The sequence below is a fragment of the Oncorhynchus masou genome, chromosome 3 (assembly GCF_036934945.1).
Source record: "Oncorhynchus masou masou isolate Uvic2021 chromosome 3, UVic_Omas_1.1, whole genome shotgun sequence".
Lineage (NCBI taxonomy): Eukaryota > Metazoa > Chordata > Actinopteri > Salmoniformes > Salmonidae > Oncorhynchus > Oncorhynchus masou.
In genome coordinates this window covers 3,139,975-3,166,399 of record NC_088214.1, presented here as the reverse complement: position 1 = coordinate 3,166,399, position 26,425 = coordinate 3,139,975, and the positions used below count along the sequence as shown (strand labels likewise).

Below are 26,425 nucleotides of genomic sequence, written 5' to 3'. Positions count from 1 at the left end.
GTACACCTACAACCGGAAGTTAGGAGAAATAACGTTGCAGGTTAGGAGAAATAACGTTGCAGGTTAGGAGAAGGTTAGGAGAAGGTTAACGTGGCAGGTTAGGAGAAATAACGTTGCAGGTTAATGTGGCAGGTTAGGAGAATTAGCAGGTTTAACGTTGCAGGTTAGGAGAATTAGGTTAAGGTTAGGATTAGTTAGGAAAATTCTCTCCTAACCTGCTATGAAAAGTCACTATCGTTTGTAGCTGATCTTCGTCTAGTCAACCAGCCTACTGATCCCCCTCATACAGAATATCTCTGAAAATAATGTTATCAACAGACCAGGGCCCGCTCAGCCAATGAAAAGGTGGGAGTGCCATGTTGAGTGTTTTGATTGGCTCCCTTGGCACTAAGCAGGCTGTGGAAGGGACACCAAAGCTGGCATTAGGGGTGTGGCCAGAGTGTAGGCACAATGTACTGCTCCAATGCCTGAAGCTTTCTGTAGTTGTCTGTGCCTGGCCACATTTCTAGTCTCTCCCCTCCTCTAGCCTTGGATGATAGACAAATCAAATCAGTGGAGTGACTGCCTGGCCTCACCTCTAATCTCTCTCTCTCTCCAGTCAGATAGATAAACAGACAGACGTACTGTAGATAGAGCTATCAACGATGGTGGTCCCTGGCTCTGAACACATAGAGGACAAGATGTACCATCCTCCGGAAGGTTTGCAGAAGAATGCTCATGTGCCTGACTTCAACTGTTATCTGGAACTTTACAAGAAGTCTATTGAGGAGCCGGAAGGTAGGCTAAGAAGGCTGTTAGCCGTGCGTGTTGCTCGCAGAATAACTAAAGACTCCTCTGCGATAGATTGTGTGTGTCTCTCCGTCTGTGTGCTCTGAACAAAATCTCTATGTCCTTTTTCTTGCAGTATTCTGGAAAGAGGTCGCTAGTGATTTCTATTGGAAGAAACCTCCTACCGGTCAGATTCTGCAGTATAACTTTGATGTGACCAAAGGGAACATCTATGTGAAGTGCATGGAGGGAGCCAAAACGAACATGTGTTACAACGTCCTGGACAGGAACGTGAAGGACAAGAACCTTGGTGAACGAGTGGCATTCTACTGGTAAGACAAGACAACAGTTGCATTTTTGACTGTTTCTACTTGTTCAGAAAAAGTTGAAGTGAATAAGAATGCAGACTACATTATTAGCCACCGTCTGTTGCATACAAGTCTCCCTGGAGCGCCCCAGTACGGGACAGGAAGTCCTCTAGACACTACGGTACTACTATTCATTCAGTATCTACATCAACACCCTGGCTTTGTGTGTGTGTGTGTGTGTGTGTGTGTGTGTGTGTGTGTGTGGCTGGCTCTAATGTAGCTGATTGAGCTTTTCATTTCATACGTGACCAAATATTTACTTTGTCAATGTGTGAAAATCTAACTTCTCAGACAAGTAACTCTGTTTCTCAGAGTGGGGGGGGGGGTGTTAGTTAACTGTTGGTCTCAGTATACATTAACCTAACACCTGACATCAGAGTCAGAAGATAAGCTGTTTTAACAGCAGGTAGCCTGGTGGTTAGAGCGCAGGGGCGGCAGGTAGCCTGGTGGTTAGAGCGGGGCGGCAGGTAGCCTGGTGGTTAGAGTTAGAGGTGGCAGGTAGCCTAGTGGTTAGAGGGGCGGCAGGTAGCCTAGTGGTTGGTTAGAGCGCAGGGGCGGCAGGTAGCCTGGTGGTTAGAGCGCGCAGGGGCGGCAGGTAGCCTGGTGGTTAGCGAGCGCAGCCTGGTGGGAGCGCAGGGCGGCAGGTAGCCTGGTGGTTAGAGCATTGGGTCAGTAACCTAAAGGTTGCTGGATCAAATCCCGAGCTGACAAGGAAAAAAATCCGTCGTTCTGCCCCTGAATAAGCCCCGCTAGGCCGTCATTGTAAATAAGAATTTGTTCTTTAACTGACTTGCCTAGTTAAATACATGGTCGATTTAAAAAATTTATTTTTATTTTTAAATTTTAAATTTAATTTTTTTAAACGTTCTTTACATTTTATTTTATTTTTTTTTTTTTTACAAAAACTGACAATTTTGTTGTTTTGTCTCTTTGGATTTTAAAGTGCAGACTTTAATTTCAAGTTATTTTCATCATTTAGCAATTACAGCACGTTTTGTACACAGTCCACCCATTTTAGGGGACCAAAAGTATTGGGACAAATTCACTTGTATGTGTATTAAAGTAGTCTTGAAGTTCAGTATTTGGTCCCATATTCCCATAGCACGCAATGATTACATCAAGTTTGTGACTCTACAAACTTGATGGAGGATTATTTTTGTGCCGAATAGAAATTATTGGTAAATAATGTATTGGTAAATAATGTATTGTGTCATTTCGCTGAGTTAGCTGTCGCGGTTAGCGTTACGGTTAGCTAAGGTTAGCTGTAGCTGTAAGGCTAGCGTTAGTTAGCTGTAAGGTTAGCGTTAGCTGTTAAGGTTAGTGTTAGCGTTAGCTGTAGTTGTTAGCGGTTAGCGTTAGCTGTAAGGTTAGCGTTAGCTGTAAGGTTAGCTGTAGCTGTAAGGCTAGCGTTAGCTGTAGCTGTACGGTTAGCTGTAAGGTTAGCTGTACGGTTAGCTGTAGCTGTACGGTTAGCTGTACGGTTAGCTGTAAGGTTGGCTGAATGCTTGAGATGGTCATTTTTGTCTCTTCACAATTCAGTCAGACTGAGGCCTAGTCTTCCTGGCCAGCTTCACAGTCATTGGTCTGCTCTTGATCGTTGTATTATCTGGATATCTTTAACAGTTATTAATGCCGTACTAGGTAACACAGTCAGCCACGTCTCTTTGTCGTGCACATAGCTGATGATGTTAATGTCAGCTGTCTACAGTACAACAGGTGAGGTCAGATCCAAGCTTTACCCAGGCAGACTGCCATGGTAACTGGGTCGGGGGCTTGGGAGTTGAGACAGACTTGTGCAACAGTGTGCCACATAACTAAACAAGCAGAAAGACCAACATCAGACAGGCATTCAAACCGAATATAGACGGAACAAGCTGCTAAAGGAGAACATCCTGTCTATCTGAGGAAACAACAGGATGCATTGCTACATTTTTGGATTGCAATTGCAGAAGTTGTGTTTTATACATGACGCAACCTGATGACTGAGGAGAAGTCATTGGAAAGTTTAAAACAAAAGTCTGGATTTGAATGTAATGGCACTTGGGGTTAGTCCAAAATGGCACAATAAGGGAATAGGTGTCCTCTTCAGGTGTGTCTTCTAACTGACTGTGATGAATGACAACATGACCTGAATTGTTGACTCGGATAATAAAAGGCTCAATGTTTTTATATTGTATTGATTCAGATAAAGGCTTGATGTTTTTAAATGTCTGTTCTCTAGGGAGGGAACTCACCTGATCACCACGAGGCCATCACCTACGGTCAGCTGCTTGGACAGGTGTGCAGGTGTTCCAACACTCTGAAGCAGATGGGTAAGATGGTACACCTCAGTGTGGCATACGAAAGAAATAAGCTAGCTTACCACTTTTCCCAATTTACTGCCCTTGTGAATGGTAAATGGTGCCGCTTTTCTTTAGAAATGTTTTAAATACTCAGTTTCCCCGTCAAAACCAGCACAACATCACCCTTTAACTTAACATTATCATATAGAGCTAAATACCATGTATGTATATCTATCTCCTCCACCATTTTGTCTTCTGGCGTGTGTGTTAACAGGAGTGAGGAAGGGAGACAGGGTGGCCATCTACCTCCCTATGATTCCAGAGCTGGTGTACACCATGCTGGCCTGCAGCAGGATAGGAGCTGTCCACTCCATCGTGGTCAGTGCAGGGATTGACATTACGGGTTGCCCTATTGCCCCGGGGGGGAAAGTTTTTGTATCCCATAACAATCTCAATGGTGAAGAGATGAAGTCGATCAGAAATCAGTCCCGGGTTTATTCCAAGTTGCAACAGGGAGACACCACCCAGCACAGAAACAGAGGGAAATGTCTAACTGGTCTTCTCTGAGAAGGTCCCCCCCCATATATCCTAATCAGCAGACGACTGTTCAAACAAAAAGACACACACACACGCACACGCACACGCACACACACACACACGTTTTACAGACGACAATAACAATCAGCGTCCTCAGTCCTTGTACCTTCAATCTGGCGTCAATCACTATCAACAGATGTGAGTTTCAATCCAGAACATAGTCTCTAGTCTAGTGACCATCAATCAGTGTTAAAAACAACACTGGATATCATACACTTTACAGAAAGACAGAAATATAGAACTATGCTAAACATTCTGTTAATCACCTTTAAACTGAACATGAACTTAATCTGGGCTCCCGAGTGGCGCAGCGGTCTAGGGAACTGCGTCACTACAGGTCCCTGGTTCGAATCCAGGCTGTATTACAACCGGCTGTGATTGGGAGTCCCATAGGGCAGCGCACAATTTGCCCAGCGTCGTCCAGGTTAGGCCGGGTTTAGGCCATCATTGTAAATAATATTTTTTTTTTTAACTGACTTGCCTAGTTAAATTAAATGTTAAATAAATAAAATAATATCGTAAATATTTCATTACACAAGCGAACTGTGCTAGTTGAGTTAGCCCTGCTCTCCCATTGGACAGGCGATTCATTGTTATTTAGTTTTTAAGGTGAAAACACCCAAACTGGAAAGCATTCCAGTAGCCTAAAACTGATATTTCCAGTTCCTCCCCATTGTTTAAGTGAAAGACAGACAATTTATGACAGCCAGACAAGTTGAGCCTGCTTATAACTAAAATACAAAGAATTCCAGTACGGATCTTTCTGGCAATATATGTCGTTTCTGAGTGGAGTGTAAATAGCTCCTTTACATTTTCGGCTAATTGATCATAATCTTCGAGCAACCCCCTCTGAAAAAAAGTACCTGACTATGTTGGTCAACATGTTTTCCGACTTTTGGGATCCCGCTAAGTTTAGTGGAGGTGGTTTGATATCATGGCTGTGAGGAGCCTCTCAGAGACATCCATGCGTTAGTCCTTATCTACCCAGGTAGGTTTTTTTATTTTTATAGCACACTAGAACTACGACTAATGCAGTCTTAATAAGGGCCAGATGATCCACACTGTAATTGACATTTTTGGATTCTGTGTCCTGACTGTATAGTGTTTTAGGGGCAAGCTGAGCCGGACACTTTTTCGGGTTCTGCCTGACCTTTGCCTTGCAGAGTTATCAGCTGTTCAGTAGCATGTGAACACCAGTTGGGATAACACCTGCATGTCGGGTCTGTCCCCAAAGGTTATTTTTAATAGTGCCCCATAATGCTAGGACTATATTTAGACCTATTTTTAAAGTGTGAGTGGCACCCTATTCCTACTGTGACCATTGTTCTATGAGCTGCCCCATAATGTTTTATGATTCTATTCCCGAATAGTGGACATAAGGCATTATTCCCAATGTGCCCGATTGTTTTTGGGGTGCCCCATAATGGCACCCTATTCTTCTATTCTGATTGCATGATTTCTCACATAGTTTGAAACAACAAGGCACTTTTTATTTGTATTTTTTATAAAGTTTAGAAATGCACCCTTTTGTAGTTCATAATGCACCCTATTCCCTACATAGTGCCCCATAATGGCACCAGAGTCCCTACACGTGCCCTAAAATGTATTTCATATTAAAACCCTATTGGTCACATTGAGATGGCACCCTATAGGAAGACAATGGCACCCTATTTTTAAATGTTAAATGGAACTATTTACCCGAGTCCAATGCAGAAGTGGCTTTTACTTTTTATTTTAAAGGAGTAGTGCACTAAATGGTAAAGCTGTTTGTTTTGGGACGCTGCCGGGATGTAATATCATGGCTGTAACTCTAACATCAATTAGTTTTTATCCATTTTTTATTGTTTAGGGATTGAACAAATGTCAGCATGCTATTTGGGCCAGGATCATAGCAAGAATACATACATATATATATATATATACATGTATAGTAATTTTAGCAACAAGCTGAGCCGGGACACTTTTTCGGGTCGTAACCTTTCGTCTCAAGTGTCTATAGCCTTGTAGTTGAACAATACCTCATGTCTTGTTGTCCCCAAGGTTATTTTTAATGTAGTATGCAGTGTGGGGGGGGACCTATTTTAAAGTTTCCAGGCTTCCTGCTGGACCATTGTTCTGTGTCTAATGTTTTATGATTCACGAATGGGACATAAGAGATTGTTCCAATGTTTGATTGTTTTTGGGGTGTTTAGAGCCTTCTTCTATTCTGATTTAGAATGATTTCTCATGTAGTTTGAAACAACAAGGCACTTTTTATTTTATTTTTTATAAAGTTTAGAAATGCTTTTGTATTCAATGCCATTTTGCTGAGTATATTTTTTTAACGATTGGGTCCAGAGTCAGTCACGTCCTAAAATGTATTTCATATTAAGCACGCTATGGTCAAGATGTATTTTTTTTTAATTGAACTATTTAGATCCAATGCAGAAGTGGCTTTTATTTTAATTTTAAAGGAGCAGGCTTACAGTAAATGGTAAAGCTGTGTGCCATGTAGATCTGGCACCAGGCTAACTCTAAATCTACTTTTTATATTTTTTTTGTTTATATTGAACAAATGTTGATTTATTAACAAAATCAAGAATGTTCTGTTAAATGACTCCATTAGATGTTCGTCTCGCCCTGTTGAAATGTACAACCTCACTGAATGACCTGGTTTCTACATTGTGTGTGTGGGGGGGGGGGGGTTCAGTTTGCATGGACTTCTCCACTGAGTCTCTGTGTGAGAGGATCATGGATTCCCAGTGAGTATCCTATGTGACTGCAGGTAGAGATGAGTCATTCATTCATTCATTCTAAATAAATTAAATTACATTTAAAAAATAAATTGTTCCACTGGTGCTCCCCTTCAAAAGTTAAGCACAGCATAAAATCTAGGAGCACCACAAGATGTATTTTGTTTTAATTGATTTTGAGATATAGCATATTGGGTCTATATGAATTCTAGCTGATTTTGAAACTAGCCAGCCTGTTGAGGTAGAAACTAATATTTAACAAGGTAAAGACTGGTTTATTATAAAAACCAAGAATGTTTATACAAAAAGCTTTCGTTGAGGTAACACTTAATGCAAGGGTTCTACATTGGGTAAAAGTAACCTATTGAGATGCTTTACATGGACAATTCTACACTGAGGTAAACATCACGTTTTAGTGACAAGTATGTACAAGGATGAGTAATTCATTCATTGTTAATCATTGATCTTCTAATGAAGATAACTTTTCCTTAACAAGATTCCTGTGTAAAGTAACCCGATTGTTAGCCAGCCAGCTAATGAGGTAACATGACTTAACAAGGTGTACTGGTATAGTAACCCGATTGTTAGCCAGCCAGCTAATGAGGTAACGTGACTTAACAAGGTGTACTGGTATAGTAACCCGATTGTTAGCTAGCTAGCTAATGAGGTAACATGACTTAACAAGGTGTAAACAAATGCCTGTGAGCAGCGATTATGGTTTATGAACAGGACCTAAAAACTAACTTTCTGATTCACCCGCCACTGTAGCAGTTAAATTAAAAAATATCTACTAGCCACTCAGAATTCGTACCAGACAATACATTTATTTGCCATAATAACACCACCACCAAAAACAACTTGTTTTTCCAGGTTTCGAATTTACTCCAGTTTTTTTCCCCCTCAAGATTTCACTCTCAATCACACTTTTCTTATAGAAAAACAAACTAATTGGATGTTCTAAGTCCACAACTATGCTCAAACCACATCAGGAACCACTTTTGAGGTCTGGGGAAGAAAATAAATATATATTTTGGTGGGTATAGTTGCACTTTAATTTAATTTGCACTTCTCAAAAGACGGGCTTTTGTCTGGCAGTGTTTCTGTTCTACATGGCCAATAGTAGAGTTTGCAAAACAAAACACCACTCAATTTGATACAAATCATCATGATATCATATTTAACCTGTACCCCCACACATTGACTTGGTACCGGTACCACCTGTATTTAGCCTCGTTATTTTGTTACTTTTTATTTTATTTTTTACTTTAATTGATTTAGTAAATATTTTCTTAATTAACTCTTCTTTTTTTTTTAAACTGACTTGTTGTTTAAGGGCTTGTAAGTAAGCATTTCATGGTAAGGTCTACTACACCGGTTGTATTCAGCGCATTTGACACAAATAAAATTAGATTTAATTTGCCAGATAATTTGAAAAGTTTTATGGGAAAGCCATTCATTAGAAATCACTGTTTCAGTGCGGCTTGGTTGGGTTGTGTTTCGGAGGACGCACGGCTCTCGACCTTCGCTTCTCCTGAGTCCGTACGGGAGTTGCAGTGATGAGACAAGACTGTAACTACCAAATAGATACCATGGAATTGGGGAGGAAAAAGGGTCAAATAATAATACTACTAAAATAAATGACTGTTTCGCTAACTGGCTAAACAAAATGGCGGACCCTGGCGTTGTCATGACGTCATCAGAACACCAACGTATTGTTTCATATTCTTTACACTGAATGAGTCTGCGCTCGCTTTTTCCCTCAGCGAAGCCCATCATTACCACTATAATTATCCGGGAGATGTTTTCTTCCGGTTCCCACTGGTGTTCCCTAAAATAAAACATGTCAGGTCACACAACAAAATATCTAGGAGCATTTTAGAGCCCTGCTGATGTCCAATAAGATGACACCATGCATGTGGGACGTGGCTGATGTTGTCCAATAAGATGACACCATGCATGTGGGACGTGGCTGATGTTGTCCAATAAGATGACACCATGCATGTGGGACTGGGCTGATGTCGTCCAATAAGATGACACCGTGCATGTGGGACTGGGCTAATGTCGTCCAATAAGATGACACCATGCATGTGGGATGTGGCTGATGTCGTCCAATAAGATGACACCATGCATGTGGGACGTGGCTGATGTCGTCCAATAAGATGACACCATGCATGTGGGACGTGGCTGATGTCCAATAAGATGACACCATGCATGTGGGACGTGGCTGATGTCGTCCAATAAGATGACACCATGCATGTGGGACTGGGCTGATGTCGTCCAATAAGATGACACCATGCATGTGGGACTGGGCTGATGTCGTCCAATAAGATGACACCATGCATGTGGGACTGGGCTGATGGCAATAAGATGACACCATGCATGTGGGACGTGGCTGATGTCATCCAATGAGATGACACCATGCATGTGGGACGTGGCTGATGTCGTCCAATAAGATGACACCATGCATGTGGGACTGGGCTAATGTCGTCCAATAAGATGACACCATGCATGTGGGACTGGGCTGATGTCGTCCAATAAGATGACACCATGCTTGTGGGACTGGGCTGATGTCGTCCAATAAGATGACACCATGCATGTGGGACGTGGCTGATGTCGTCCAATAAGATGACACCATGCATGTGGGACGTGGCTGATGTCCAATAAGATGACATCATGCATGTGGGACGTGGCTGATGTCGTCCAATAAGATGACACCATGCATGTGGGACGTGGCTGATGTCGTCCAATGAGATGACACCATGCATGTGGGACTGGGCTGATGTCGTCCAATAAGATGACACCATGCATGTGGGACGTGGCTGATGTCCAATAAGATGACACCATGCATGTGGGACGTGGCTGATGTCGTCCAATGAGATGACACCATGCATGTGGGACGTGGCTGATGTCGTCCAATGAGATGACACCATGCATGTGGGACTGGGCTGATGTCGTCCAATAAGATGACACCATGCATGTGGGACGTGGCTGATGTCGTCCAATGAGATGACACCATGCATGTGGGACGTGGCTGATGTCGTCCAATAAGATGACACCATGCATGTGGGACGTTGCTGATGTCCAATAAGATGACACCATGCATGTGGGACTGGGCTGATGTCGTCCAATGAGATGACACCATGCATGTGGGACGTGGCTGATGTCGTCCAATAAGATGACACCATGCATGTGGGACTGGGCTGATGTCGTCCAATAAGATGACACCATGCATGTGGGACTGGGCTGATGTCGTCCAATAAGATGACACCATGCATGTGGGACGTGGCTGATGTCGTCCAATAAGATGACACCATGCATGTGGGACGTGGCTGATGTTGTCCAATAAGATGACACCATGCATGTGGGACGTGGCTGATGTTGTCCAATAAGATGACACCATGCATGTGGGACTGGGCTGATGTCGTCCAATAAGATGACACCATGCATGTGGGACTGGGCTGATGTCGTCCAATAAGATGACACCATGCATGTGGGACTGGGCTGATTTCGTCCAATAAGATGACACCATGCATGTGGGACGTGGCTGATGTCGTCCAATAAGATGACACCATGCATGTGGGACGTGGCTGATGTCGTCCAATAAGATGACACCATGCATGTGGGATGTGGCTGATGTCGTCCAATAAGATGACACCATGCATGTGGGACGTGGCTGATGTCGTCCAATGAGATGACACCATGCATGTGGAAACTGGGCTGATGTCGTCCAATAAGATGACACCATGCATGTGGGACGTGGCTGATGTCCAATAAGATGACACCATGCATGTGGGACGTGGCTGATGTCGTCCAATAAGATGACACCATGCATGTGGGACGTGGCTGATGACCAATAAGATGACACCATGCATGTGGGACTGGGCTGATGTCGTCCAATAAGATGACACCATGCATGTGGGACGTGGCTGATTTCGTCCAATAAGATGACACCATGCATGTGGGACGTGGCTGATGTCGTCCAATGAGATGACACCATGCATGTGGGACGTGGCTGATGTCGTCCAATAAGATGACACCATGCATGTGGGACGTGGCTGATGTCGTCCAATAAGACGACACCATGCATGTGGGACGTGGCTGGTCCCTAGTTGGTCCCTAGCGTCGTCCGCGTTTGGTCGGTGTAGGCCGTCATTGTAAATAAGAATTGGTTCTTAACTGACTTGCCTAGTTAAATAAAATGTTAAATGAAAACATGTTAAAGCAATTACCTCCTATATGGGCTTGTGTCACCAACAGTTCAGATGAACACATTATCTCTCTCACTCTCACTCTCTCTCTCTCTTTCTCTTTCTCTTCTTCTCTCTCTTTCTCTTCTTCTCTCTCTCTCCCTTTCTTCTTCTCTCTCTTTCTCTTCTTCTCTCTCTCTCTTTCTCTTCTCTCTCTCTTCTCTCTCTCTCTCTCTCTCTCTCTCTCTCTCTCTCTCTCAAGATGGTGTGTACAGAGGGGAGAAGTTGATCAACCTGAAACAGATAGCAGACGAGGCTCTGGAGAAATGTAGGGAGAAGTAGGTTCTCTTTACCCCTCTATCATGGTTCTGCTTATACCTACTGCGTCCTCTCTGTCTGTCGATCGCTGTCTGTCTCTTCATCACAGATACTGTTTACCTTAACCCCTGTGATAGGAGCAGTGGCACACACACACACACACAGAGCCAGACCCTGTTGATGGAGAGTGTTGTCTGTTCTGCAAGCTGTGGGGTTGGTGGGGCAACAGCAAGAGTTTTGATTCTACAGGGAAGCCCCATCTGTCTGTTGCCCCTAGCGATCTCGATCTGTCGCCGTAGCGATTTTGTGTGTGTGAAACGGCACTTGTATGTCTATCGCAGCCAAAAGACATATGACAGCATATAAACACCATATGGAAGATACTCTACTATGTAGAAGCATACACTGAGTAGACAAAACATTAGGAACACCTGATCTTTCCATGACATAGACTGACCAGGTGAATCCAGGTGAAATCTATGATCTCTTTCCCGTCATTGTGTATCAAGAATGGTCCACCACCCAAAGGACATCCAGCCAACTTGTTACAACTGTGGGAAGCATTGGAGTCAACATGGGCCCAGCAATCCCTGTGGAGACGCTTTCAACACCATGTAGAGTCCCATGTCCTGACGAATTGAGGCTGTTCTGTGTGGAAACGATGGTGCAACTCAATATTAGAAAGGTGTTCCTAATGTTTTGTCCACTCAGTGTATCGGGAATATTCAGCGGTGCTACATTAACTGCCCTTACGGACAGATAACACATCTGGTATCTATGCTGACAGCTCTGCTCTTCTTTTCTACACAGAGCATCCGCCACTGTTACAAGATGTTTAGTAGTAAAACAGCATGCACTGAGGACCCAAGATGGAGATGTTTCCAACAAATTGCAGGTAGGCCCAGATTTTGACCAGAATACGGACGTTCATCTACCACTACCCGGTGCCTAAAAATACATTTTTATTTTTATTGTGTTGTTTTTTTTGCAATTTGAAGAAAAGTTGTGTTTATTGATGTGCTGTCCTCCTCCTGCTGTAATTCCTGGTGCAGTTTTTACTGTATTCTGACTATCATGGTCCTGCTGTAATTCCTGGTGCAGTTTTGACTGTATTCTGACTATCATGGTCCTGCTGTAATTCCTGGTGCAGTTTTTACTGTATTCTGACTATCATGGTCCTGCTGTAATTCCTGGTGCAGTTTTTACTGTATTCTGACTATCATGGTCCTGCTGTACTTCTACTGTATTCTGACTATCATGGTCCTGCTGTAATTCCTGGTGTAGTTTTTACTGTATTCTGACTATCATGGCCCTGCTGTAATTCCTGGTGTAGTTTTTACTGTATTCTGACTATCATGGTCCTGCTGTAATTCCTGGTGTAGTTTTTACTGTATTCTGACTATCATGGTCCTGCTGTAATTCCTGGTGTAGTTTTTACTGTATTCTGACTATCATGGCCCTGCTGTAATTCCTGGTGCAGTTTTTACTGTATTCTGACTATCATGGTCCTGCTGTACTTCTACTGTATTCTGACTATCATGGTCCTGCTGTAATTCCTGGTGTAGTTTTTACTGTATTCTGACTATCATGGCCCTGCTGTAATTCCTGGTGTAGTTTTTACTGTATTCTGACTATCATGGTCCTGCTGTAATTCCTGGTGTAGTTTTTACTGTATTCTGACTGTCATGGTCCTGCTGTAATTCCTGGTGTAGTTTTTACTGTATTCTGACTATCATGGCCCTGCTGTAATTCCTGGTGCAGTTTTTACTGATTTCTGACTGTCATGGTCCTACTGTACAGTCGTGGCCAAAAGTTTTGAGAATGACACAAATATTCATTTCCACAAAATTTGCTGCTTCGGTGTCTTTAGATATTTTTGTCAGATGTTACTATGGAATACTGAAGTATAATTACAAGCATTTCATAAGTGTCAAAAGGCTTTTATTGACAATTACATGAAGTTGATGCAGAGTCAATATTTGCAGTGTTGACCCTTCTTTTTCAAGACCTCTGCAATTCGCCCTGGCATGCTGTCTTCTGGGCCACATCCTGACTGATGGCAGCCCTTTCTTGCATAATCAATGCTTGGAGTTTGTCAGCATTTGTGGGGTTTTGTTTGTCCACCTGCGTCTTGAGGCTTGACCACAAGTTCTCAATGGGATTAAGGTCTGGGGAGTTTCCTGGCCATGGACCCAAAATATCCATGTTTGTTCCCCGGGCCACTTAGTTATCACTTTTGAATTATGGCAAGGTGCTCCATCATGCTGGATCATGCAGTTTGTCACCAAACTGTTCCTGGGTGGTTGGGAGAAGTTGCTCTCGGAGGATGTGTTGGTACCATTCTTTATTCATGGCTGTGTTCTTAGGCAAAATTGTGAGTGAGCCCACTCCCTTGGCTGAGAAGCAACCCCACACATGAATGGTCTCAGGATGCTTTACTGTTGGCATGACACAGGACTGATGGTAGCGCTCACCTTGTCTTCTCCGGGCAAGCTTTTTTCTGGATGCCCCAAACAATGGGAAAGGGGATTCATCAGAGAATGACTTTACCCCAGTCCTCAGCAGTCCAATCCCTGTACCTTTTGCAGAATATCAGTCTGTCCCTGATGTTTTTTTCTGGATAGAAGTGGCTTATTTGCTGCCCTTCTTGACACCAGGCCATCCTCCAAAGGTCTTCACCTCACTGTGGGTTCAGATGCACTCACACCTGCCTGCTGCCATTCCTGAGCAAGTTCTGTACCGGTGGTGCCCTGATCCCACAGCTGAATCCACTTTAGGAGATGGTCCTGGAGCTTGCTGGACTTTCTTGGGCGCCCTGAAGCCTTCTTTACAACAATTGAACCGCTCTCCTTGAAGTTCTTGATGATCTGATAAATGTTTGATTTAGGTGCAATCTTACTGGCAGCAATATCCTTGCCTGTGAAGCCCTTTTTGTGCAAAGCAATGATGACGGCACATGCTTCCTTGCAGGTAACCCTGGTTGACAGAGGAAGAACAATGATTCCAAGCACCACCCTCCTTTAGAAGCTTCCAGTCTGTTATTCAAACTCAATCAGCATGACAGAGTGATCTCCAGCCTTGTCCTCGTCAACACTCACACCTGTGTTAACAAGATAATCACTGACATGATGTCAGCTGGTCCTTTTGTGGCAGGGCTGAAATGTAGTGGAAACAGTTTTTTTTGGCGTTCATTTGCATGGCGAAGTGGGACTTTGCAATTAATCTGATCACTCTTCAGAACATTCTGGAGTATATGCAAATTGCCATCATACACACTGAGGCAGCAGACTGTGAAAATGAATATTTGTGTCATTCTCAAAACTTTTGGCCACAGCTCTACCTCTACTCTATTCTGACGATCAGGTTCCTGTTGTCCAGACTCCGTGGGATGCTGCGTGTGATGGGACAGGTATCAGAGCAGTGTGAACCTGAGTCCTGTTGTATTTCCTGTGTTGGGAGGAGGTGATGGGACAGGTCTCTGAGCAGTGTGAACCTGACTCCTGTTGTATTTCCTGTGTTGGAAGGAGGTGATGGGACAGGTCTCTGAGCAGTGTGAACCTGACTCCTGTTGTATTTCCTGTTGTCCAGACCCCGTGGGATGCTGCGTTTGATGTGTGTTGGGAGGAGGTGATGGGACAGGTCTCAGAGCAGTGTGAACCTGACTCATGTTGTATTTCCTGTTGTCCAGACCCCGTGGGATGCTGCGTTTGATGTGTGTTGGGAGGAGGTGATGGGACAGGTCTCAGAGCAGTGTGAACCTGACTCCTGTTGTATTTCCTGTGTTGGGAGGAGGTGATGGGACAGGTCTCAGAGCAGTGTGAACCTGACTCCTGTTGTATTTCCTGTTGTCCAGACCCCGTGGGATGCTGCGTTTGATGTGTGTTGGGAGGAGGTGATGGGACAGGTCTCAGAGCAGTGTGAACCTGACTCCTGTTGTATTTCCTGTTGTCCAGACCCCGTGGGATGCTGCGTTTGATGTGTGTTGGGAGGAGGTGATGGGACAGGTCTCAGAGCAGTGTGAACCTGAGTCCTGTTGTATTTCCTGTTGTCCAGACCCCGTGGGATGCTGCGTTTGATGTGTGTTGGGAGGAGGTGATGGGACAGGTCTCAGAGCAGTGTGAACCTGACTCCTGTCGTATTTCCTGTTGTCCAGACCCCATGGGATGCTGCGTTTGATGTGTGTTGGGAGGAGGTGATGGGACAGGTCTCAGAGCAGTGTGAACCTGACTCATGTTGTATTTCCTGTGTTGGGAGGAGGTGATGGGACAGGTCTCAGAGCAGTGTGAACCTGACTCCTGTTGTATTTCCTGTGTTGGGAGGAGGTGATGGGACAGGTCTCTGAGCAGTGTGAACCTGACTCCTGTTGTATTTCCTGTTGTCCAGACCCCGTGGGATGCTGCGTTTGATGTGTGTTGGGAGGAGGTGATGGGACAGGTCTCTGAGCAGTGTGAACCTGACTCCTGTTGTATTTCCTGTTGTCCAGACCCCGTGGGATGCTGCGTGTGATGTGTGTTGGGAGGAGGTGATGGGACAGGTCTCAGAGCAGTGTGAACCTGACTCCTGTTGTATTTCCTGTTGTCCAGACCCCATGGGATGCTGCGTTTGATGTGTGTTGGGAGGAGGTGATGGGACAGGTCTCAGAGCAGTGTGAACCTGACTCCTGTTGTATTTCCTGTGTTGGGAGGAGGTGATGGGACAGGTCTCTGAGCAGTGTGAACCTGACTCCTGTTGTATTTCCTGTTGTCCAGACCCCGTGGGATGCTGCGTTTGATGTGTGTTGGGAGGAGGTGATGGGACAGGTCTCAGAGCAGTGTGAACCTGACTCATGTTGTATTTCCTGTTGTCCAGACCCCGTGGGATGCTGCGTTTGATGTGTGTTGGGAGGAGGTGATGGGACAGGTCTCAGAGCAGTGTGAACCTGACTCCTGTTGTATTTCCTGTTGTCCAGACCCCGTGGGATGCTGCGTTTGATGTGTGTTGGGAGGAGGTGATGGGACAGGTCTCAGAGCAGTGTGAACCTGACTCCTGTTGTATTTCCTGTTGTCCAGACCCCGTGGGATGCTGCGTTTGATGTGTGTTGGGAGGAGGTGATGGGACAGGTCTCAGAGCAGTGTGAACCTGAGTCCTGTTGTATTTCCTGTTGTCCAGACCCCGTGGGATGCTGCGTTTGATGTGTGTTGGGAGGAGGTGATGGGACAGGTCTCAGAGCAGTGTGAACCTGACTCCTGTTGTATTTCCTGTTGTCCAGACCCCGTGGGATGCTGCGTTTGATGTGTGTTGGGAGGAGGTGATGGGACAGGTCTCAGAGCAGTGTGAACCTGAGTCCTGTTGTATTTCCTGTTGTCCAGACCCCGTGGGATGCTGCGTTTGATGTGTGTTGGGAGGAGGTGATGGGACAGGTCTCTGAGCAGTGTGAACCTGAGTGGCTGGATGCAGAGGATCCTCTCTTTATACTTTATACCAGTGGATCTACTGGCAAACCAAAGGTAGGGTACTCTCTCTCACACACACACACACACACACACACACACACACACACACACACACACACACACACACACACACACACACACACACACACACACACACACACACACAGTGGGGCAAAAAAGTATTTAGTCAGCCACCAATTGTGCAAGTTCTCCCACTTAAAAAGATGAGAGGCTTGTAATTTTCATCATAGGTACACTTCAACTATGACAGACAAAATGAGAATAAAAAATCCAGAAAATCACATTAGGATTTTTTGTTTTTGCAAATTATGGTGGAAAATAAGTATTTGGTCACCTACAAACAAGTAAGATTTCTGGCTCTCTCACAGACCTGTAACTTCTTCTTTAAGAGGCTCCTCTGTCCTCCACTTGTTACCTGTATTAATGGCACCTGTTTGAACTTGTTATCAGTATAAAAGACACCTGTCCACAACCTCAAACAGTCACTCTCCAAACTCCATTACGGCCAAGACCAAAGAGCTGTCAAAGGACACCAGAAACAAAATTGTAGACCTGCACCAGGCTGGGAAGACTGAATCTGCAATAGGTAAGCAGCTTGGTTTGAAGAAATGAACTGTGGGAGCAATTATTAGGAAATGGAAGACATACAAGACCACTGATAATCTCCCTCGATCTGGGGCTCCACGCAAGATCTCACCCCGTGGGGTCAAAATGATCACAAGAATGGTGAGCAAAAATCCCAGAACCACACGGGGGGACCTAGTGAATGACCTGCAGAGAGCTGGGACCAAAGTAAACTAGCCTACCATCAGCAAGGGCATTGAAGATGAAACATGGCTGGGTCTTTCAGCATGACAATGATCCCAAACACACTGCCCGGGCAACGAAGGAGTGGCTTCGTAAGAAGCATTTCAAGGTCCTGGAGTGGCCAAGCCAGTCTCCAGATCTCAATCCCATAGAAAATCTCTGGAGGGAGTTGAAAGTCCATGTTGCCTAGCAACAGCCCCAAAACATCACTGCTCTAGAGGAGATCTGCATGGAGGAATGGGCCAAAATACCAGCAACAGTGTGTGAAAACCTTGTGAAGACTTACAGAAAATGTTTGACCTCTGTCATTGCCAACAAAGGGTATATAATAAAGTATTGAGATAAACTTTTGTTATTGACCAAATACTTATTTTCCACCATAATTTGCAAATAAATAAATAAAAAATCCTACAATATGATTTTCTGGATTTTTTTCTCTTAATTTTGTCTGTCATAGTTGAAGTGTACCTATGATGAAAATTACAGGCCTCTCATCTTTTTAAGTGGGAGAACTTACACAATTGGTGGCTGACTAAATACTTTTTTGCCCCACTGTGTATGTGTGTGTATACACAAACACACAAACACCCCGAGTGATAATATGTGTTATGTGTGTGCATGTTCCTGTGTGTGTATGTTCCTCTGTGTGTTAACCCTGTGTCTTCCTCCCCTACAGGGTGTCCTCCACACGGTAGCAGGCTACCTGCTCTACACCTCTCTGACCTTTAAGTATGTGTTTGACCACCAGCCAGACGATGTGTACTGGTGTACCGCAGATATAGGATGGATCACAGGACACTCATACATCACCTATGGACCCCTGGCCAACGGGGCTACCAGCGTACTGGTCAGTAGAACTGGTATAGAACTGGTCAGTAGAACTGGTATAGAACTGGTATAGAACTGGTATAGAACTGGTCAGTAGAAATGGTATAGAACTGGTCAGTAGAACTGGTCAGTAGAAATGGTATAGAACTGGTCAGTAGAACTGGTATAGAACTGGTCAGTAGAACTAGTATAGAACTGGTATAGAACTGGTCAGTAGAACTGGTATAGAACTGGTCAGTAGAAATGGTATAGAACTGGTCAGTAGAAATGGTATAGAACTGGTCAGTAGAACTGGTATAGAACTGGTCAGTAGAACTAGTATAGAACTGGTATAGAACTGGCCAGTAGAACTGGTATAGAACTGGCCAGTAGAAATGGTATAGAACTGGTCAGTAGAACTGGTATAGAACTGGTCAGTAGAACTGGTATAGAACTGGTCAGTAGAACTGGTATAGAACTGGTCAGTAGAACTGGTACAGAACTGGTATAGAACTGGTCAGTAGAACTGGTCAGTAGAACAAACAACATTTTTTAAAACTTTTTATTTAACCTTTATTTAACGAGGCCAGTCAGTTAAGAACAAATGATTGGTCTGATGGTCAACACGTTGACCTCTTGGTCAGAGCCTGGTTCCTCTCTAGGTTTCTTCCTAGCCACCCCTCAGAGCCTGGTTCCTCTCTAGGTTTCTTCCTAGCCACCCCTCAGAGCCTGGTTCCTCTCTAGGTTTCTTCCTAGGTTCTGGCTTTTCTAGGGAGGTTTTCCTAGCCACCCCTCAGAGCCTGGTTCCTCTCTAGGTTTCTTCCTAGGTTCTGGCCTTTCTAGGGAGGTTTTCCTAGCCACCCCTCAGAGCCTGGTTCCTCTCTAGGATTCTTCCTTGGTTCTGGCCTTTCTAGGGAGTTTTTCCTAGCCACCGTGCTTCTACACCTGCATTGCTTGCTGTTTGGGGTTTGAGGCTGGGTTTCTGTAAAGCACTTTGAGATATCAGCTGATGTAAGAAGGGCTTTATAAATACATTTGATTTGATTTGGCCTGATGGTTAACATGTTGGGTTGGTGGGAATCCTCTTGGTCTGATTGGTTAACATGTTGGGTTGGTGGGAATCCTCTTGGCCTGATGGTTAACATGTTGGGTTGGTGGGAACCCTCTTGGTCTGATTGGTTAACATGTTGGGTTGGTGGGAACCCTCTCTGCCTGATTGGTTAACATGTTGGGTTGGTGGGAACCCTCTTGGTCTGATTGGTTAACATGTTGGGTTGGTGGGAATCCTCTCTGTCTGATTGGTTAACATGTTGGGTTGGTGGGAATCCTCTCTGTCTGATTGGTTAACATGTTGGGTTGGTGGGAATCCTCTTGGTCTGATTGGTTAACATGTTGGGTTGGTGGGAACCCTCTTGGTCTGATTGGTTAACATGTTGGGTTGGTGGGAACCCTCTTGGTCTGATTGGTTAACATGTTGGGTTGGTGGGAACCCTCTCTGCCTGATTGGTTAACATGTTGGGTTGGTGGGAACCCTCTTGGTCTGATTGGTTAACATGTTGGGTTGGTGGGAACCCTCTCTGCCTGATTGGTTAACATGTTGGGTTGGTGGGAACCCTCTTGGTCTGATTGGTTAACATGTTGGGTTGGTGGGAACCCTCTTGGTCTGATTGGTTAACATGTTGGGTTGGTGGGAACCCTCTCTGCCTGATTGGTTAACATGTTGGGTTGGTGGGAACCCTCTTGGTCTGATTGGATAACATGTTTGGTTGGTGGGAACCCTCTTGGTCTGATTGGTTAACATGTTGGGTTGGTGAGAACCCTCTTGGTCTGATTGGTTAACATGTTGGGTTGGTGGGAACCCTCTTGGTCTGATTGGATAACATGTTGGGTTGGTGGGAACCCTCTTGGTCTGATTGGTTAACATGTTGGGTTGGTGGGAATCCTCTTGGTCTGATTGGTTAACATGTTGGGTTGGTGGGAACCTTCTTGGTCTGATTGGTTAACATGTTGGGTTGGTGGGAACCCTCTTGGTCTGATTGGTTAACATGTTGTAACCACGAGTTACAGTTTTATACGTTGTAATACTAGCACGTTCTTTGTATATATTGCCTGATTGAACCAACGGGGTGTGTGTGTGTGTGTGTTCCTCTGTCTCTGTCTTTGTGTTCCTCTGTCTCTGTATGTGTGTACCTCTGTCTCTGTCTGTCTGTGTGAGTGTGTGTTTCTGTGTGTGTGTGTGTGTGTGTGTTCTCCAGTTCGAGGGTATTCCAGTCCACCCTCACGTTGGGCGTTTCTGGGAGGTGATTGAGAAGTACAGAGTGACCAAGTTCTACACAGCTCCCACAGCCATACGCCTCCTGATGAAGTACGGATTAGATCCAGTACAGAAGTAAGACACACACACACTGTGTTTTCTCACCGGACAGGATTCAATCCAATCTGTGCTTCTTTTTCTTTCTTTTTTTTGCTCTCCATCTTTTTAAGGTAATGTTCCCTGCGTTCGCAGAGACCTCATACATGATAAATGTTGCGTATGTCAGCTCCGTAGGAAATTACCTTTTAAATGTCAAGCAAACTATTACCGCTGGATCTACAGCTGATCAGATTGAATCCCGGCCTTTCATCTTTGCGTCATACACTGATCTGAGCTGTAGCACTTTGGCTATAATAACAGTGTCCTTCTGTCCACTAGCGCCATCTGTTGGACGAAAAGAGAACCAGCACTCAGTTGAACCAGACCAGACTCAGCATTTTCTTCACTTATTCACCCTAATCCTGTCACTCCCTGCAGGTACGACCTGTCATCGCTGAGGATTCTGGGTACTGTAGGTGAGCCCATCAACCCGGAGGCGTGGCATTGGTACCACGAGGTGATTGGTCAGAAGAGATGCCCTGTGGTGGACACCTTCTGGCAAACAGAGACGGTGAGAGACGCTGAGTCCAGAATGTCTGTTTTGAAATCGTCCTTTATTAAATTTTTACATCTTTTAATTGTTTTCTATTACGTCTATTTTACTGAAAATAAGTTAGAATACAGTTAAAATAAAGATTTTAATACATTTGAAAAATATGAAGATTTTACTGAGCTACAGTTCATAATCTATGGATTTGACATGACTGGGAATACAGAGATGTCTCTTGGTCACAGATATACAGATACCTTAAAAACAAGGTAGGAGCGTGGATCAGAAAACCATTCAGTATCATCTAGTGTGACCATTTGCCTCATGCAGCGTGACACATCTCCTTCACATAGAGTTGATCAGGCTGTTGATTGTGGCCTGTGGAATGTTGTCCCGCTCCTCTTCAATGGCTGTGTGAAGTCGCTGGATATTGGCGGGAACTGGAACACGCTGTCGTACACTTTGATCCAGAGCATCCCAAACATGCTCAATGGGTGACATGTCTGGTGAGTATGCAGGCCATGGAAGAACTGGGACATTTACAGCTGTCCAGATCCTTGCGACATGGGGCCGTGCATTATACTGAAACATGAGGTGATGATGGTGGATGAATGGCACGACAATGGGCCCCAGGATCTTGTTACGGTATCTATGTGCATTCAAGTTGCCATCGATTTCAAATGCAATTGTGTTAGTTGTCCGTAGCTTATGCCTGCTCATACCATAACCCCACCATGTGGCACTCTGTTCACAACGTTGACATCAGCAAACACATCAGCAAACCGCTCGCCCACACGATGCCATGTTCACGTGGTCTGCGGTTGTGAGGCCGGTTGGACGTCCTCCCAAATTCTCTAAAATGACGTTGGAGGCGGCTTATGGTAGAGAAATTAACATTAAATTCTCTGCCAACAGCTCAGTTGGACATTCCTGCAGTCAGCATGCCAATTGCACGCTCCCTCAACTTGAGACATCAGTGGCATTGTGTTGTGAGACAAAACGGCACATTTTAGAGTGGTCTTTTATTGTCCTCATCACAAGGTGCACCTATGGCATGATCATGCTATTTTAATCAGATTCTTGATATACCACACACGTCAGGTGGATTATCTTGGCAAAGGAGAAATGCTCACTAAACAGGGATGTATAAACACATTTTGTGCAAAACATTTGAGAGGAGAAAAAAAGCTTTTTTTTTGTACAAAGGAAACATTTCTGTGATCTTTTATTTCAGCGTGTCGTGTTTAGATTGTTGTTCATTGTGTGTGTGTGTGTTCTTGCGCAGGGTGGCCATGTTTTAACTCCTTTACCTGCTGCTACACCTCTGAAACCTGGATCAGCTGTAAGTTATCATCATATATTTCATTTTTTTTATTTTACCTTTATTTAACTCGGCAAGTCAGTTAAGAACAAATTCTTATTTTCAATGACGGCCTAGGAACAGTGGGTTAACTGCCTGTTCAGGGGCAGAACAACAGATTTGTACCTTGTCAGCTCGGGGATTCGAACTTGCAACCTTTTGGTTACTAGTCCAATGCTCTAACCACGAGGCTACCCTGCCGCCCCATATATACACCGTGTACACAGTGTTTATAGCAGGGGTAGGGGTAGGGGTAGGGCAACCGAGTTCATGGAGCACTGCAGGTTCCAACGAGGCCATCACACCTGGCTACTTGGCTACCTGACCACCTGGCCACCTGACCACCTGGATACCTGACTACCTGGCTACCTGGCTACCTGACCACCTGACCACCTGGCCACCTGACCACCTTACTACCTGGCCACCTTGCTACCTGGCCACCTGGCCACCTGGCCACCTGGCCACCTGACCACCTGGCCACCTGGCCACCTGGCCACCTGACCACCTGACCACCTGACCACCTGACCACCTGACCACCTGACCACCTGACCACCTGACCACCTGACCACCTGGCCACCTGACCACCTGGCTACCTGACCACCTGGCCACCTGGCCACCTGACCACCTGACCACCTGGCCACCTGGCCACCTGACCACCTGACCACCTGACTACCTGACCACCTGACTACCTGACCACCTGACTACCTGAGCTAATTGATCAGTGATCGTCTAAATTGAACACACCTGGTTTTTCAGGTCGGGTTAAATAAAATGAAACAATTTAAAACATGACGTGTCAGTGGTAATCCAGGACCAGGGTTTCCTATCCCCTTTTATAAAAGCATCGAATCAACCTTGAATCCTATTGATTTAAATCGGTCTGATGTTCCAGACATTTCCTTTCTTTGGCGTGGAGCCCACCATACTGAACGAGCATGGAGAGGAACTGGAGGGAGAGGCAGAGGGCTATCTGGTCAGTACAACACACATTCTATGGTACAATCACTTCAAGTACAGTTTAATATATGTTAAAAAAAAAAAAATCACTATCCTTATAATATGGATTTCATATAGGGTTATTACCGTAATATTTCTAAACTAAGAGCCCCGGTCTGGGATGTTGTCGCAGGTGTTTCATTAGGTACTGGTAGGGTTATTACCGTAATATTTCTAAACTAAGAGCCCCGGTCTGTAATGTTGTTGCAGGTGTTTCATTAGGTACTGGTAGGGTTATTACCGTAATATTTCTAAACTAAGAGCCACGGTCTGGGATGTTGTCGCAGGTGTTTCATTAGGTACTGGTAGGGTTATTACCGTAATATTTCTAAACTAAGAGCCCCGGTCTGTAATGTTGTTGCAGGTGTTTCATTAGGTACTGGTAGGGTTATTACCGTAATATTTCTAAACTAAGAGCCCCGGTCTGGGATGTTGTCGCAGGTGTTCCGTCGGCCCTGGCCTGGTATCATGCGTACCGTGTACGGAAACCAGGAGCGGTTTGAGAGCACGTACTTCAAGAAATTCCCAGGTTTCTATGTGACCGGGGATGGTGAGAGACCGTTCTAAACTAAGAACACCTTGCATTCTTTGATTGATTAGATTCATGTTGCATTAGATTAGATTCATCATATTCGTTGACGCTCACAATCACATTGTAATGGCGACATCGACGTTAAGCATGGCACTGTTTTTTGTTTTCTTTTAAAAGGTTTAATAAAGTGAATTCATGAATTGTTTCCCAGGCTGCAGGAGGGATAGAGATGGATACTACTGGATCGCAGGCAGGATAGATGACATGATCAACGTATCAGGTCATTTTGTTCTCCTACAGTTTGGCCACTGTGCTGCTGCTGCTGCTGGCTTAATCAAAGCCAGGTTACTGTGAAGCACTCTGTCATAAATGTTGCTGTAAAAACAGGCTAAAAAGATAGATAGATAGATACAGTAGATTAGATAGATACAGTAGATACAGTACATAGATAGATAGATAGATAGATACAGTAGATACAGTACATAGATAGATAGATACAGTAGATTAGATAGATACAGTAGATACAGTACATAGATAGATAGATACAGTAGATACAGTACATAGATAGATAGATACAGTAGATTAGATAGATACAGTAGATACAGTACATAGATAGATAGATAGATAGATACAGTAGATACAGTACATAGATAGATAGATAGATACAGTAGGTTAGATAGATAGCTACATAGATACAGTAGATAGAAAGATAGATAGATAGATAGATAGATACAGTAGATACAGTACATAGATAGATAGATAGTAGATTAGATAGATACAGTAGATACAGTACATAGATAGATAGATACAGTAGGTTAGATAGATAGCTACATAGATACAGTAGATAGATAGATACAATAGATATATACAGTAGATTAGATACAGTAGATATGTAGATACTGTAGATAAGTACAGTATATAGATAGATACTATACATAGATACAGTAGATACCTACAGTAGATAGATATGTAGATACTGTAGGTAAGTACAGTATATATATAGATACTATAGATAGATACTATACATAGATAGATAGATACAGTAGATTCGATAGGTACAGTAGATAGATAGATAGATACAGTAGGTAGATACTATAGATAGATAGATACAGTAGGTAGATACTATAGATAGATAGATACAGTAGATAGATATGTAGATACTGTAGATAAGTACAGTATATAGATAGAAACTATACATAGATAGATGGATACAGTAGATTCGATAGGTACAGTAGATAGATAGATAGATAGATAGATACAGTAGGTAGATACTATAGATAGATACAGTAGATAGATATGTAGATACTGTAGATAAGTACAGTATATAGATAGATACTATAGATAGATAGATAGATAGCTACAGTAGGTAGATACTATAGATAGATACAGTAGATAGATATGTAGATACTGTAGATAAGTACAGTATATAGATAGATACTATAGATAGATAGATAGATAGATAGATACAGTAGATAGATATGTAGATACATATATAGATGGATGATAACCCACAGTGTTGTCTCCCTCCAGGTCACCTGTTGAGTACAGCGGAGGTAGAGGCATCTCTAACAGACCACGGAGCGGTGGCCGAGGCTGCAGTGGTCAGCAGACCCCACGCGGTCAAGGGGGAGTGTCTCTATTGTTTCGTTACTCTGAAGGACTGCAGAGAGTTCAACCGCACCCTGGTGGACGAACTCAAGAGACAAGGTGTTTGACCAGGTTACCCCTTGTAGAACTACCCCAATATTACAGGTTACCCCTTGTAGAACTAACACTAGATTACATGTTACCCCTTGTAGAACTAACACTAGATTACAGGTTACCCCTTGTAGAACTAACACTAGATTACAGGTTACCCCTTGTAGAACTAACCCTAGATTACAGGTTACCCCTTGTAGAACTAACACTAGATTACAGGTTACCCCTTGTAGAACTAACACTAGATTACATGTTACCCCTTGTAGATTACAGGTTACCCCTTGTAGATTACAGGTTACCCCTTGTAGATTACAGGTTACCCCTTGTAGAACTAACCCTAGATTACAGGTTACCCCTTGTAGAACTAACACTAGATTACAGGTTACCCCTTGTAGATTACAGGTTACCCCTTGTAGAACTAACACTAGATTACAGGTTACCCCTTGTAGATTACAGGTTACCCCTTTTAGATTACAGGTTACCCCTTTTAGATTACAGGTTACCCCTTGTAGATTACATGTTACCCCTTGTAGATTACAGGTTACCCCTTGTAGATTACAGGTTACCCCTTGTAGATTACAGGTTACCCCTTGTAGAACTAACCCTAGATTACAGGT

At 44.0% G+C, this 26,425-nt stretch overlaps 1 pseudogene; it reads left to right on the top strand.

The window, feature by feature from the left end:
* The first annotated feature begins 257 nt into the window (after window positions 1-257).
* On the top strand, window positions 258-25,849 carry LOC135509064 (acetyl-coenzyme A synthetase, cytoplasmic-like; annotated as a pseudogene).
* The last annotated feature ends 576 nt before the right edge of the window (window positions 25,850-26,425 follow it).